This window comes from Takifugu rubripes, chromosome 8 (assembly GCF_901000725.2).
Source record: "Takifugu rubripes chromosome 8, fTakRub1.2, whole genome shotgun sequence".
NCBI classification, from domain to species: Eukaryota; Metazoa; Chordata; class Actinopteri; order Tetraodontiformes; family Tetraodontidae; genus Takifugu; species Takifugu rubripes.
This window is the reverse complement of record NC_042292.1, coordinates 9,878,465-9,891,816: the sequence shown is the minus strand read 5'-3', so window position 1 is coordinate 9,891,816 and position 13,352 is coordinate 9,878,465. Positions and strand designations below refer to the sequence as shown.

General features: G+C 50.4%; 1 protein-coding gene across 6 annotated transcripts in view; it reads left to right on the top strand.

Annotated features, from left to right (window-relative positions):
* The window catches only part of LOC101071355 (nck-associated protein 5-like), a 40,384-nt gene that overhangs the window by 18,614 nt on the left and 8,418 nt on the right, over nucleotides 1-13,352 (top strand). For 5 of the 6 annotated variants that reach the window (XM_029839796.1, XM_029839799.1, XM_029839795.1 and 2 more), the window contains one exon: nucleotides 12,059-12,122. The gene's annotated coding sequence lies outside the window, so the exon portion shown is untranslated. Of the gene's footprint in view, nucleotides 1-4,900; nucleotides 5,417-12,058; nucleotides 12,123-13,352 lie in introns of those variants that run through there. The other variant, XM_029839798.1, reaches the window with a different exon arrangement.

Sequence of the window (13,352 nt, the reverse complement as noted above, 5' to 3'; positions counted from 1 at the left end):
TCTCTCCACTCTCCTTGTCTTTGGTGGAAAGAGGAGCCACACTGCAGTGTCAGCATCAGATGGATGTTTCTACTCATTCAGTAATTATGGTCAAATCTATTTTCATGAAGAGATTTCATCGCTCTTCTCCCGAATGCCTGAAAAAAGAGTTTATTTAGGTCTGAGTGACAAATGTGTGGGGGGATGTTAAAGCTGTAACCTTCATTTTGGATTTAAATAAGTAGATTATCTTCTTTCTTCCTCCGTCCGTTTTCTCTACATGTAGAGTTGGAGGTTTCTTCAGGTGGAGACCAGTGCCAGGTCACATGACTTGAAGCAGGCCTCAGCTGCTATTTTCTGCCGACCAGAGCAGCTGGTGTTCATCTGTGACCCCTTCCAAACCTTTGAGGATGGGTGAGACAGGCAGGGATGAGAAGGCAGGCGGGGGGGCCCTGGTGAGGAGGGGGAAGGTCTCAGCTGGAGGTCCTTGGACCCTGAACAGACTGTGTGGTCAAACATTAACAGCAACATCTGCTGATCAATGCCCAGGTTGTCCTGTTCGTTCACAGATGGATGGTAAAGGTCTTTGCTTGAGGGATTTGAGGTAATTGGACGAGCAAATCCAAAAAAATGTTTAGTTTTTGTTTGGTGGTTTGCTGCCAGCAGCAATTATATGATCCTTCTGTTTGACGTGAGTCCGTTCATTCTCACTTCAATGACTGATAAAAATCAAATCATAAAAGACTTCACTGAGTGAATAAGCTCAGCTCAGCAGAAATGTCCTTTTGTCCCCGTCAAGGTCACATGAGTGAAAACTGAGCTCCAGAATCTACAACCGCTCATTTGGAGACTAAAAAAGTCCCTGAAGGCTTTTGTCTGATTTTTGGTGGATAATTAAATTTGGTAGCGCTGTCGAAAGATTAAAAAAATGTAATCAGTCAATCCCGATTATTTATTTACATTTATTTTAATTGATAGTAATCACGTTTCATTCACAGACTCACAAAAGAAGGAAGCGTGATTTGGTGCAAGCTGGGCGACACCTTAATTGAATTGCTAGCTAACAAATGCTTCGCCGTAATGTGGCATTTTAAGACGGATGCGTTTTGGTAAAAGAAAACTCCCTCCTGCAGAGTTTTAATATTTTCCTGGACCTGTTTGGACACAGAGAACCAACATCCTGTTAAGCATCTTCCATCGTTGTCCGTTGCTTCTGCTGCTTGTCATGGCCAGATCAACTTCCTGACGACAACTGTACTTGGAAAAATTGCCAGAAATTGGACGTTCAGAGTCTTTCTTCGCTGCAGATGGGTTAAATTCTTGAAAATCTAAAATCAGGGTTCATCACGACGATGGATAATATGCATTAACACCTTGATTCCGATAAAGTTAACAAGTAACAAGCTTTAAAAAAAATAGGATTATATTCATTTCCAGGATAGTCTGATTTCCACGATGTAAGTAGCCACCAGTCTGGGCCATTCCAGCTAAAACGGGACTTTAATGGTCATATTGCACTTTATTATGTGAGAACCTTCTGGGCTCATACTGCAGGTCACCTTGTCAGCAGTGGAGAAGCGTGAGTCAGGACACCCCTGAGGGTCCAGGAAGTCACAGGAAGCTCGTCTTCCTCGCGGGGTTGTATGTAGTAATCAAGGCCTTTCATCGATGGGGGGGTCACAGGCTGCACCTCGCACACGTGCCACCTTCCTCCTTTACACGCCGCTCACGTAATTCCACACATCAACAGCTGCTGCAAACCAAACACAGGAGGACATTGAGCCTGCAGATACTCCGCTGTAAACATGGTGCTGCCTGCAGGGATAAAGTGGTTTCACAATGTGGATATTGTGTCTTAGTCCCTCTGGAATTATCTGCATTCCTGCAGCCAATTAGCTGTGTTTAAGAGCTGAGTCTTGCCTAATGCCGAATTAGCTGTTGTCCTTCTGGCAGTTGGCCACTTTCAGCTGAGGGAAACGCACTGTAGGTTTTTATCCGATTCTTATCTCGTGTCTCTTTAGCTGAGTGTCCGTGCTTGCTGTCTCTGCAACTGCAGCGGAGTTCCGCTTCAGCTGGACAGATTTCGAGATGAGCTTCAAGTGGATTGAAGGACTCCCTTCATGCTCATGAAGGTGTGAAGTTGTTTTGACTCTACCTGAGCAGGTTGAGCAGAAGTCCCGCCCACACCGAAATAAGAACCGCGGACCCTGTGTGATCCCTGACTGACTTTGAAAACATCTGCAGAGGAGGTTCAGTCCAATTGGATCTTTTTCAAGTTTCAGCCGATGTAAAATCTTTACATTACAATGTAATTTCACCATGGAAACCCAGAGCTGCGTGGTTCTTTTGCAAAAACTTTCTCATCGTGAGGAAGAAAGTGTCACTGTTGGGGGTGAAATACTGCCCCTGCTGGCTGCAGGTTGCACCATTAAAGAAATAACATTTATGAACTTCAGACTGATGTCAGCCTGGAGTCGTCATGTGGATTTTCCTGTGCCGTTGGGCTGAAGAGACACTGGAGCTATTGTAAGCACGTTTACTGGGAAGTCAATTTTCCAGGCTTGTAAATGGTCGTGTTCACGCAGCAGGAGGCTTTTATGGCTCTCTGATTACAGTTATGGCATTTAAAACATCAGTAAAATTCAGCCCTGGCACACAGGAGGTTGTTTCTTCTGTCAGCGGTGAAATTCTGTAGAGCTGTTAAATCAGGAACCGAGCAGCCCGGTCACCATAAAAACCTGCAGAGTTTCTGAGCCAGAGAAATTAGCTGCAGTGGGACGGCTCCACTCGCTTTCCCATAATCACACATGGAATGTTGAGGTCATTCCTAAAGATTTGCAGCAGATTAATTAAAGATAATCTCCAATAAATCCTGCTTGTTTCAGTCTCCATGACTGAAAGGCCTCACAGACCACCACCATGACCATGACCCCCCCCTCCCGCTCAGCCCAATGAGACGTAACAGACATCCATCTTGGCTTTTTCGGTCTTCCCCCCATCATCTCAGCAGTCTGCGGAGGGCGATGTCAGCAGGGCGTGGAACCCCTGAGTGACTTTGTGTTGGGTAAACAGACTCACTGGCTGCCATTTCCTTTTCTCCTGCCCCACCCACTCCTTTCAACGCCATGTTGACAGAGCCCTTCCACATTTGTTAGGATACATGCTGATCGTTTGTGGTGTCCTGGAGACATCAGAGATGGACGCGTGCGTCTGAAGGACGCAGGTCCTGTGGACCCTTCTCACTTCCTGTTCTCTCACTTACCTGGAGCACCCCTGAATTATGACAAAACACAGAACTAACAGGATTTGTTTCTCACAGTATCATCGCGTTAACCCAACTGAAGTGAACAGTACACACACACACACACACACACACACACACACACACACACACACACACACACACACACGCAGACTCACCATGACCACGAGCTCTCACCACCCACCCAACCTCAGACCACCCTGCAAACTATTATAGATCCATCTCGACCCTCCAGTGACTGTCCCAGCTCTGACTTCCCCGCCCCTATGGGGGGGGGGGGTGGACAGTGCTGGAGCCAGGCTGGCTGTGTGGGCGGCTGAGTGTTTCCAAACAGTGGAATCTGTCACCGACACCCCTGGCAGAGCAATAATCAAGCCCTTAATGAGCTCTGAAGCTCTGTCAGCTCCCCCCCCCCATGCACACCACACACACACTCACAGGGCTGGAGAAGACGGAGCTGGGACAGTTTCTTTTGTGACAGATCCATCTGATGACTAGCCTGTGGGTCCTGATCACATTAGAAGGAAACGCTGCCCCTGATATTTCCTTGATTAGCTCACACACGTCTCCGTTAGACCCTCCATTTGACGCGGACAATAGTGTGTAATTTGTCGGACACCTGCTCACAGAATTGAATCCTGTATTCAGATTTGAGCCGCTGTGTTTATAATAAATGTGCGGTGGCAGTAATCGAGTGAATCGTCCGACCCGAGTGTTCCTGAGCTGACGGCAGGAAGCTTTACGGGCCCGCCTGATGATCATTCAGAGTCTGCCTGTTTCTTGGGGCCCCGTCCCCTCTGCCTGTCCCTTGTTTAGTTGTATTGTTCCTTTAGGACATTAGTGGCAGTGAATTGGAGTAAAATAGCAGAAATGGCCCCCACTCAAAGTCAGCCCTGGCCCCTTCTTGCCCCTCTTTCACTGAGCTCCTGTCACTTAGACCCTTTTAATTCTCCCTTTCGCCCCACGGAACCAGCACCCTTTCACAGCGGTCTGATGGGGAGCAGACAATGGTGGCCTCTTCATCCCCCTCTCCTCTCTCTGTGTCCTCAGTGGCATCCTGCTTGGTCCGGTTGCCCATTCAGCTGAGATGATGGGTCTGAGCCACGCTAGTCCGGTCCATCGCTCAGCCTGGGCCCAGATTCTGTCCAACCCAGTCCTCAGTGTCTCTGTCTCACTGCTGTTTCTCAGGAGGTCAGTTTACACAGAAGCTGAGTGATCAGAGTCATTCTGCAACTAGATCTTTACTTCGCAACCTGGCCCCCTGGAAACTGGTCCCAGAACACTTTGATGGTGTGGAAGAAAGAACTTCTTGCACCTGACATAAACCGGGATATTGGGCTGTTTCTCCCGCTGCACAAAAGGAACTCTGTCACTATCGCTGTACCACTATATCACTATACTCGTGCAAAAGGCGCCGAAGATTAAGGGTTTTGAATCATCTGTACATATGAGGTCAGTCTGATGAATGATCGGTGTCGGCGTGCTTGAGCCGATTCACAGAAAAAGGAACAGAACTGCAGAAAGAACACGTAGATGATTGGAAGGCACCGTGGTCCACTGGCCAACAGGACCAGGAAGCTGTTTCACGTGCACGCAGAATGTCAGCTGACTCCGATGGATGCCTCCATGGTGTGGTGGGAAGTTGCCTGGAGCAGAAGAATGAAGTGCCGCTCCGTTGGTAAAGACCCAGTTGTCTCTTCCTGTCTGGGTAGACTTAAACAGCCCCCTCCCCCTTTGTTCACCCCCTCTCAGACTCCTCCTACTTATCTTTAAACCCCCCACCCTACCCCAGCTCCTCCCCCGAGGAGCCACCTTCAGCAGCAGTGGAACAGCCGTCTCCCTCGACACATGTTAAACGTCCCAAGCAGCAGGAGGAGGAGGAGGTGGACGCAGTGAGAGAGGAACGATAAAGCCTGGAGGTGGGGTGGAGGCGGACGGACTCAGTGAGCCAGAGGAGGCAGCACCGCAGAGCGTCTGGAGCCTGGAGAGGGAAGCGGTGTCGGAGCAGGAGCGGGGCATGTCGGCAGGCTGAAAGAGAGACAACACAGAGGAGCCGCGGCAGAAGAGGAGGAGTCGTGGACGGAGCGCGGCGCTGCGGATGGAAAGTTCTGCAGGCTGGAGGTGGATTACCATGCGTGTCCTCTGACTGCGCCAGGATGTTGCATCTCCTGCAGGGTAAGAATCAGCCGCGCGGCAGCGCTCAGGACCAGCTGCTGGCTTCCCCTCACTGAGCGGCGGCTGCAGCCCCGGTGCAGCACTCGTCCCCCGTTTAGTGAAAAGCATGGACCAGTTTGATGTTGGGGTGGTTTAAAGTTCCCCTGCATGACCTCCTGGATGATGGACTCTTCTTCTTTTCGAACCTTTCTTCATCACTGGGGCTGTGATGGTGTGTGTGTGTGTGTGTGTGTGTGTGTGTGTGTGTGTGTGTGTGTGTGTGTGTGTGACAGAGAGAGCGAGCTCTGAGACACACTGACATGGTTGTTGCAGGTTCTGCTCCAGTTTGTTGCTGGAGCCTTCCTGAGCGCGCTCTGCCTTCCAAACGTTCTACTGAAACCAGGTAGTTCCGTCCAGGACCCAGAACATGAACTATAAAGTGATGAAATGTTCTGTTCTGTGGTCCAGGTGGACGCAGCCGTCTCTGTCTCCCCTGTTGTTGTTGTTGTTGTTGTTGTGCTGCCGCTGATCACAGTTTTGAGGTGGAAAAGTGACTTTTGTCCCATCGAAACCTTCTACCTGCTGTGTCTCCGGCCAGGCTGTTAATCCCACTCTGACAGCGTGTGCTCACAGATGAATGTTTGAAATCATGGATTATGGGATGTTCTGTAGTCTGTCCCTGTTATGATAGTCTTGGTGCAGCACGGGTCCCATGTGCAGGTCACAGCAGGGCAAAGGTCACTCCGCTCAGCCTCCACGGTATCCGTTGCATGGTTGTAGCAGCAAGGCCAATGTGGGATTGTATATTTTTAGCCAAATTTCGGTGACTCTAAGAACAGAGTATAAAATGAGAGCATGGGAGAGGACGGGAGCCGGAGAAATGCCTTTTTTTTTTTGCTACTCCAAGAATTTTGAAGACAGCGGAAATTAGCCTGGTGACGTGCACCGGTGAAAACACCTCCCTGCCAATGTTTTTGCTTATTTCAAACAATTTCCATCAGTCAAACCGTCCTGGAGAGTTATTGGTTGTCGTCATAGCGATGTTCAGCAGATGTGTTCAGCCGCGGGCAGTTTGAGCTCTGAAACCTACCTGGGGATTAGAGCATAAGAGGATTGTCAAGTGGTGGGATTTGATTTCATAGAATTAAAACTGTTACTCTGTCCATCCTCATCACCGCAGCAACCATTTCTGCTCACCATTACCCCCCCCTTGTTCCCTCACGTGTCCCACTTTTAAGCACAGACAGGAACGCCGTGTGTGTGTGTCTGCGGCTTCGTGTGGTCAGCGCTGCTGCAATCGTACCAGAACGGGAAAAAAAAAAACAGACTCAATGAATTTACTTGTGTCTCTAAGTCGGTTTAAAAGGCTCATGACAGCGTGACTTCATCTCAACTCTTCCTTCTTCTCGTTCTTCTGACTCGCCCCCCCTCACGGATTTGGTGACCCTCAGCTGACGTTTTGGCTGCAGGTCAAACTGAATTACTGAGGAATGTTTCCCCGTTCGTGGGGCCTCAGCATGTGAGCACTTCCCGATCGTTGCCTTTCCCACCATTGCGTATCTCCCAGTGCTCCTGTTCTGGGGCTGCAGGCCTTCCAGCTCAATTACAACCCCCCCCCCCCAAACAGCACATAGGAAACTGTGTGGCGGGTCTGCCAGGCCCGTACAAACCTGCCCGTGCAGCCGCTGCATGTGTTTAATCATGTGCTTGGAGAGTGCTGAATCAGGCAAAGTCGGTCAGAAAAGCGTCGGTTCCCATTTTAACCCCTCAGACGTTCTGTTTTTGGGCCAGACGCCCCCCCCGGCTGCAGGGTGATGTCATGAGACAAAATATTCCTGCGGTTTTCTGAGTGGTCCAACTGGGTGCAGAGGTGCGAGAGCTTGTGGGCTGTTTTTTGTAGTCACGCTCTGTTTTCCATCCAGGCTGCTTCAGCTGATTTGCTGGCACAAACCTTTGTTTGCTTTTCTCCCAGTGAAAATTCTTCTTGGTGAGAAAAAATAAATCCCCAAACTGGATTTGTTTTTTAGGTCAGACGTGCGAGCCAACAGTTCACGAGATAATATGTTGTCCTTGTTTTCTTGCTGACACACTTTTCAGATCAGAGGCTTTTTCCTGTTTCAGGCTTTGTCTGGCGTGACGAGTTTAACAGAGCCGCCGTTAAAGTGGCTGAAGGACGCTGGCGAGCCTCACCTCCTGCCCCCCGTGCTCGTAAATCACCGAGCAGCATCTGATCCGGTGGCCAGACAGACGGCATCACGCCAACGTCTGAAACATCCGAAACATGGTGGCGAAACTGGAGCAGAGTTCAAAACTTTAAAATTGTCTTGTGACTCAGTAAAAATGCTCCAAAGACACAAGGAAGACTCAGCAGTCAGCCCTGGAGCTGGGGGGGGGAGGGGTGGAGGGTGCATCTGTGAGCACTTGTGTCCCTGACCTTTAACCCTACGTGGCTGTGTTCCTGACACGTCGGCCTGCTGCTTTTGAGACTAGAGAATTTGCCTGATTTGATTGGACACGTCTCTGAAACGTGTGCCGTCTGGTCTTCAGGTGTCATGTCAGTGTTGCTCCCGTGCTGTTTCCATACATTTACAGGATCTTCCCTCAGTCAGTTGGACACGTGTGTCTGCAAAGGAGTAGGAGGAGGACCACTGCTCAATAGTAAGATGTTAGCTGCTCTGGACTGCAGGCTAACAGAAGTGTGGGGGTTTCACAGAAAAAGGCGACGACAGTAAACGCGTGTGGTTGTGTTTGGAGTCCAGGTGACGACAGCAGAGGTTTCCTGTCTTTATTTCCCCTCTCGCATCACTGGACTCAGTGATGCTTCACCTGCCGATATTTACACCACAAGCAGACCTGGGGTTTTCCTCACCAGAGGTGGGGCCGCCTCCTGTTGGACATCGTAAAGTTCGTGATCTAATAATAACAAAATTACAAGAGCGAGCAAAATGGCGTTGAGGAAGCTCTCTGACCTCGAAACGTCACCTTTGTTGCATCTTAAAAAGGGAAAAATTTCAGTGCTAATGAAAAAAACTCCCAATGAGATGCTGAGTCCATGACAGCAGCATGTCGATCAGCTTCCAGTGCGATTCAATGACGTCGGGCCAGTGGAAATTCACAGCAGGCCAACGAGAGACGAGCCGAAAAAAACCCACGACCCGGGTGAACGACCGGGTCTGAATACCGATCCATACGTTCACACTGTCCTCAAATGCCGATAGCACGCGAGTTGAAACAGGTTTTTGGGAAAGAAGCTCGAGAGCCTCAGACTCAGACAGATGTTTTAAAGACACACACTTCACCTCCAAACTCCTGAAGCAGCAAAAATGTGACAGGAGGAATTCCGCGAGGCTGCTGAGAGGAATGCCCCGGCCCAGCCTGGATCAGCCTGACCGGCTGCTTCTGTGTTTTCTTATTCTGACCTCAATTGTTTCCAAGCCCACAGACACATTCCAGTCTGACCAAAACCAAACAGGGGACGAGCGGACGTGTCTGCGGTGGAGGAGCGTCTGAGGAGCGAGGCGCGTGTTTGTTTGTGACGCAGGGACGAGTCCAAACCGGCGACGGACACTCGGGGGGGTCACCTGATGCCGCTGCTCACCTCTTGACCTGAACCAGTGCTCTGAGCAGATGTGCTAATGTGGTTTTGCTCTGCGTCTTGTGACTCCCGTTGAAACCTTGACAACACTGACTGTCACGGCTCTAATTCAGCCGCTTGTGAAGCACGAGACCATGACCGCATCTCCACTGGTAACAGCTGGTTAGATCCACGGCAGTTTGGTTGTTTTCATGGTCAGGGTGTCGGCAGAAACGTCCTCTGTTGACACGTCTGCCTCCGAGTCAGGGCCACAAGGCTGCAGGACAAAGGTGCTCTTGGCATGCAGCAGCAGAAGCTCATCGTGTTTCACCTCCTCAATAATTGATGGTCTGCAGCGGTGAGGTAAGGCTGCCGCCTGGGTGGCGGCTGCTTTTCCTCTGTAGCCGTGAGGGTCAGGAACCAACTGTGGGAACGCCTAGATGGGTTAGGGGGTGTTGGGGGGAGGGGGTCCTGCTGAGGGATTTGACCTGCTGATTGATCTGTGTTCCCATCCGGTCTGGGTTGGATGTAATAACTTATCAAACGCCTCAACGAGCCCGTTGTCCTGCTGCAAAGCATGAGGATGGCTACAGAAGCTTACATAACAGGAGCCACAGGCGGATTAAAGACGGGGATGACCCGTCCAGGGTGGGAGCCAAATGTGTCCAGAGTGGCCTGAGTGCCGCGGGGTTTGCGTGCCATCGGAGCTGGAAACACAGCAGGAGAGCAGGCGCTAATACATAAATGCATAGCAGCGCTCCTCCTGCAGCCGTCAAACTGGCCGTAATTTGATTCGACAAAAAAGTTCACATTGATGCTTTGTGTTGTTTATAGCAGCTACGCTGGAGCCTCCTCAACCACAAGCCTTGTAATGACAGACCCTGCTTTCGCGTGCGCGCCATCTGAAGCTAACTGTCGCCGCGTTGTCTGAGCCTGGAGGAAAAACTGTGGCGGGAAACTGGGCCGACCTGCTGCTGCGCCACAGGCGAAGAAAGCTGGCGAGCCTTGAGGCGTGTGGCTGAAGAAAGCTCCAGAATGTCAGAGTCACATTTCAGGAGCTCTGCGCCGAAACAGAACACATCACAGACAGCCCACACAGTAAAACCATCATAGGAACAGGTGAACCACAGACTTTGGCTCAGCTCAACAGGTGAAACTCAAACCCTGATCTGTTTCTGGCATACGTGTCTCTGTAGCCCGGCAGCCTCGGCCTACCAGCAGAGTTTAGATGAGGCTAACTGTTAGCTGCTCATGTTCCAACTATGAACATTAGCTTAGCGAGTGTACTGACCGTGGCTACAGAATGACTGTAAACACTCTCACAGAGGAAATATTTCAGCTTCATCTTAAAGTAGACAGACAGTCATCATCCTGTAGCTGGACAGGAAGCTGGGTCTACAGCCAGGATCCTGATAACTGAAGGCTCGGCCAAACTAGAGGCTAAAGAAATGATCCTCCAGAGTCACGATGAGATCAGCTGATCGCTTCTTGAGGACCAAACATAATTATCCCACTTTGTTCTGAACGAAGAAGGAAATTCATTGCAGAGAAGCGGGGACGTTGTAAATCACATTCATGATTCCATCTCAAGCTGAAAATGTTTAAAAAGTCATTTGTTTTTAGTCCCGGTGAGGACTGAATTCACTAAACAGATTTGTTTCCTGCCACGCTGAAGGGTTTTCCTCCTCTGGCTTCTGAAATCATGTTGCCTTCAGGCACTTATGATGTATCATTTTCTGAATAACTGTGAAAAGACGCTCAAATGTGTCACGACAAGTTAACCAAAAGGCAGGATAGAGCACGTGGCCTGATTTATCTCAAAATAACTCCTTTCTGGATCTAAATATGAGCAAAAAGTTGGATTAGGGTTCATGGGGGGTCTCAGATAGCAGCCGTGTCCCCTGGCCTCTTTTTAGCCATCATTAAAAAAACGCCCCTTTTCTGGTTTCACTCAGTTTCCTGAGGTTGGTGAAATAGAGCGTGAAACCCACCCGTGTCCTCAGGAGCCACGAGATCTCGGTTCAGACAGGAGAGGTGGCGTGTCTGTGCTGGCCTTCTTCTCCAGACACCTTTAGCTGCCTCCTGAATGACTGTAATTATCAGCGCAGCTCTGTATTGGAGCTGCCGTTGGTTCCTCGCTGTGGCTCTCCTGGAACACCCCCGAGCAGACGTTAACCTTCCTGGTGTGAACAGTCAGCCATAACACAGACGGCAGGAATGCCAGGACGGCTCAGTTTAACCAAACAGCAGCAGCTCTGACGGCTTCCAGAGACGCTGCCTTCGTGGACACGGCAGGAGCAGCCATGTGTCATTGGGCGTGGAGCGTCTCGCACTGGTGCTGCTGCTGGACGGTTTCGCCAGGTGTGTTACCTCGGCCTGATATTCGGTTCCGTCTTAACCGGTGGAATGGGTCAGGTCCCGGCTGAGACGTGAGTCAGGGGGGAGTTTGGGCATCTTCAGGCTGTGGACGGCTGTGAGACGTGAGAGACGAGGTCGTGTTTTCAGAATCTCACCTGTAATACTGACCAATGCATTTGATCGGTCCACCTGTTGCGCCGCATCTGTGCGGCCAACAGAGGGCGCCGAGCAGCGCGCCATCTCGTCTTCTTCGTCCTGAAAGAACCAAAAAGCTGTCTCCGAGTTCAGTACGATCCAGAAGGTCCCTGGGGTTATTGTCCTGTTTCTGTGACCTTTGACCTCCGTGTCACAAGCGACGCGTGTGTTTAGGCTGGTTCTTGTGTCGTCACACAGCCCGAGAACATGGAGCTGCCAGGAAACTGCTGGATTTTATCTGCCAAGAATTTCCCTGTTAAAGTCTCAGCTGGTGGATCACACCAGCTGTGGACGCACACACAACACACACACACACACCACACACACACACACACACCAACACACAGGGTTTCTTGTGTGAGGACACTGTCTTCTTGTTTCCTCGTGTTTTGTCTTGTGAGCCGTCTGTGTTTTGGTGGTTAGCGAACGCTCCAGCTGTGTTTTCAGCTGGCTGGCTGTGGTTCGTCCAACGGGGGTTCTCTCTGATGAAACGACCTGTGACCCCCCAAAAATCACCCTTCTTCTCTGTTTTCCAGGGAGAAGCTCGCCATGGCCCGCCTGCAGAGGGAAGTTTCTCGCTGCCAAAGCGAAGGAGCGATGGTGAGTGCTCGGTTTTATCGTTTGAACGTGAGCTTGAGGTCAGATCTAAAACCGATCCGGGATCAGCGGAGCTGCTGACAGAAGGTTGAGGGTTCCGCCTGCGGTGATGGTTGCCCCTGAAACCAGAACACTGATGTTCCCAAGTTGAAGAGAGTTTCACTTCCAGCTTCACGCCTGTAGCATGTGGAGCATCTTTCAGCACTTTGAAGCTCTTGATGTTTCCGGTTCTTTGAAAATGAAGCTGCTCCTGGAGTCACATGACCTCGCCCTCTGATCAAAAGATGAGCGTGAGCACCTGTTACTGCTCAGAAAGAGGTCAGAGGTCATGCAAACTTTATCTCCTTGACCTTTAGCGCTCGTGCTACCACCATAAGAGCCTTTACCGTCCACATGCTCAGAATTCCTGCTGCTGCGTCATGTGACTCCAGCAACAGAAGTCAGTGCCGGCATCTCATCGTGTAAACATTCCCACACTGAAACAGCGAGTTTAAAGTGACACAAAACCACATCAGCGATGGGACTGTGATGCTGATGGGTCCCTGAGCAAAGGATGGACGACGGACGGACAGGGAACAGGCAGACAGACAGACAGACGAGAGAGAGAGAGAAAGATGAGACAGAGTGAGAAAGACAGCAGGACAGCAGACAGACCCAGACGGAGACAGAGAAAGAGACGGAGAAAGAGAGAACTATCCGTGCCAGACAGCAGGAGAGCACCAGAGGGGGGAGGGGAGGATGGCACTAAGCTCCATTTGAAATTGGGATTATCCAGTCCAGTCCCCTCGCTCGCTCCATCTTTCTGGTGTTCCTGGAGGCTTCAGGGCTCCGTTTTTCAACACTGCAGCGAGCAGATAACGTGTCCCTCAAACCCCCGCACCCATAAACCCACATCCAGGCATTACAAAAGCTACCGTCCTGTATCGTACCATCCCGATCCGTACTGTTCTATCCTGTATCGGCTTTGTCCGTAATTCCATACCATCCCCTTCCACTGTTCTCATGATGCTTTTGTCTGTCTTTGAAGCACAAAAGTCAAGAGCACTCATTGAGTCTGGCTGATATAAATGAAGCCAAAGTCATCAGTTTGATCAATGACTTTTTAAACGGCCTGCTTTCAACAGATAAAGCAGTCCTTCCGGTCCATTTTCTGAGCACTGAAGGAGCTTTTTGACAGCTGTGGGATGACGAGGGGCAGCATGGAGGAGACTCAGGTGCTGCGTATGGCCCTTA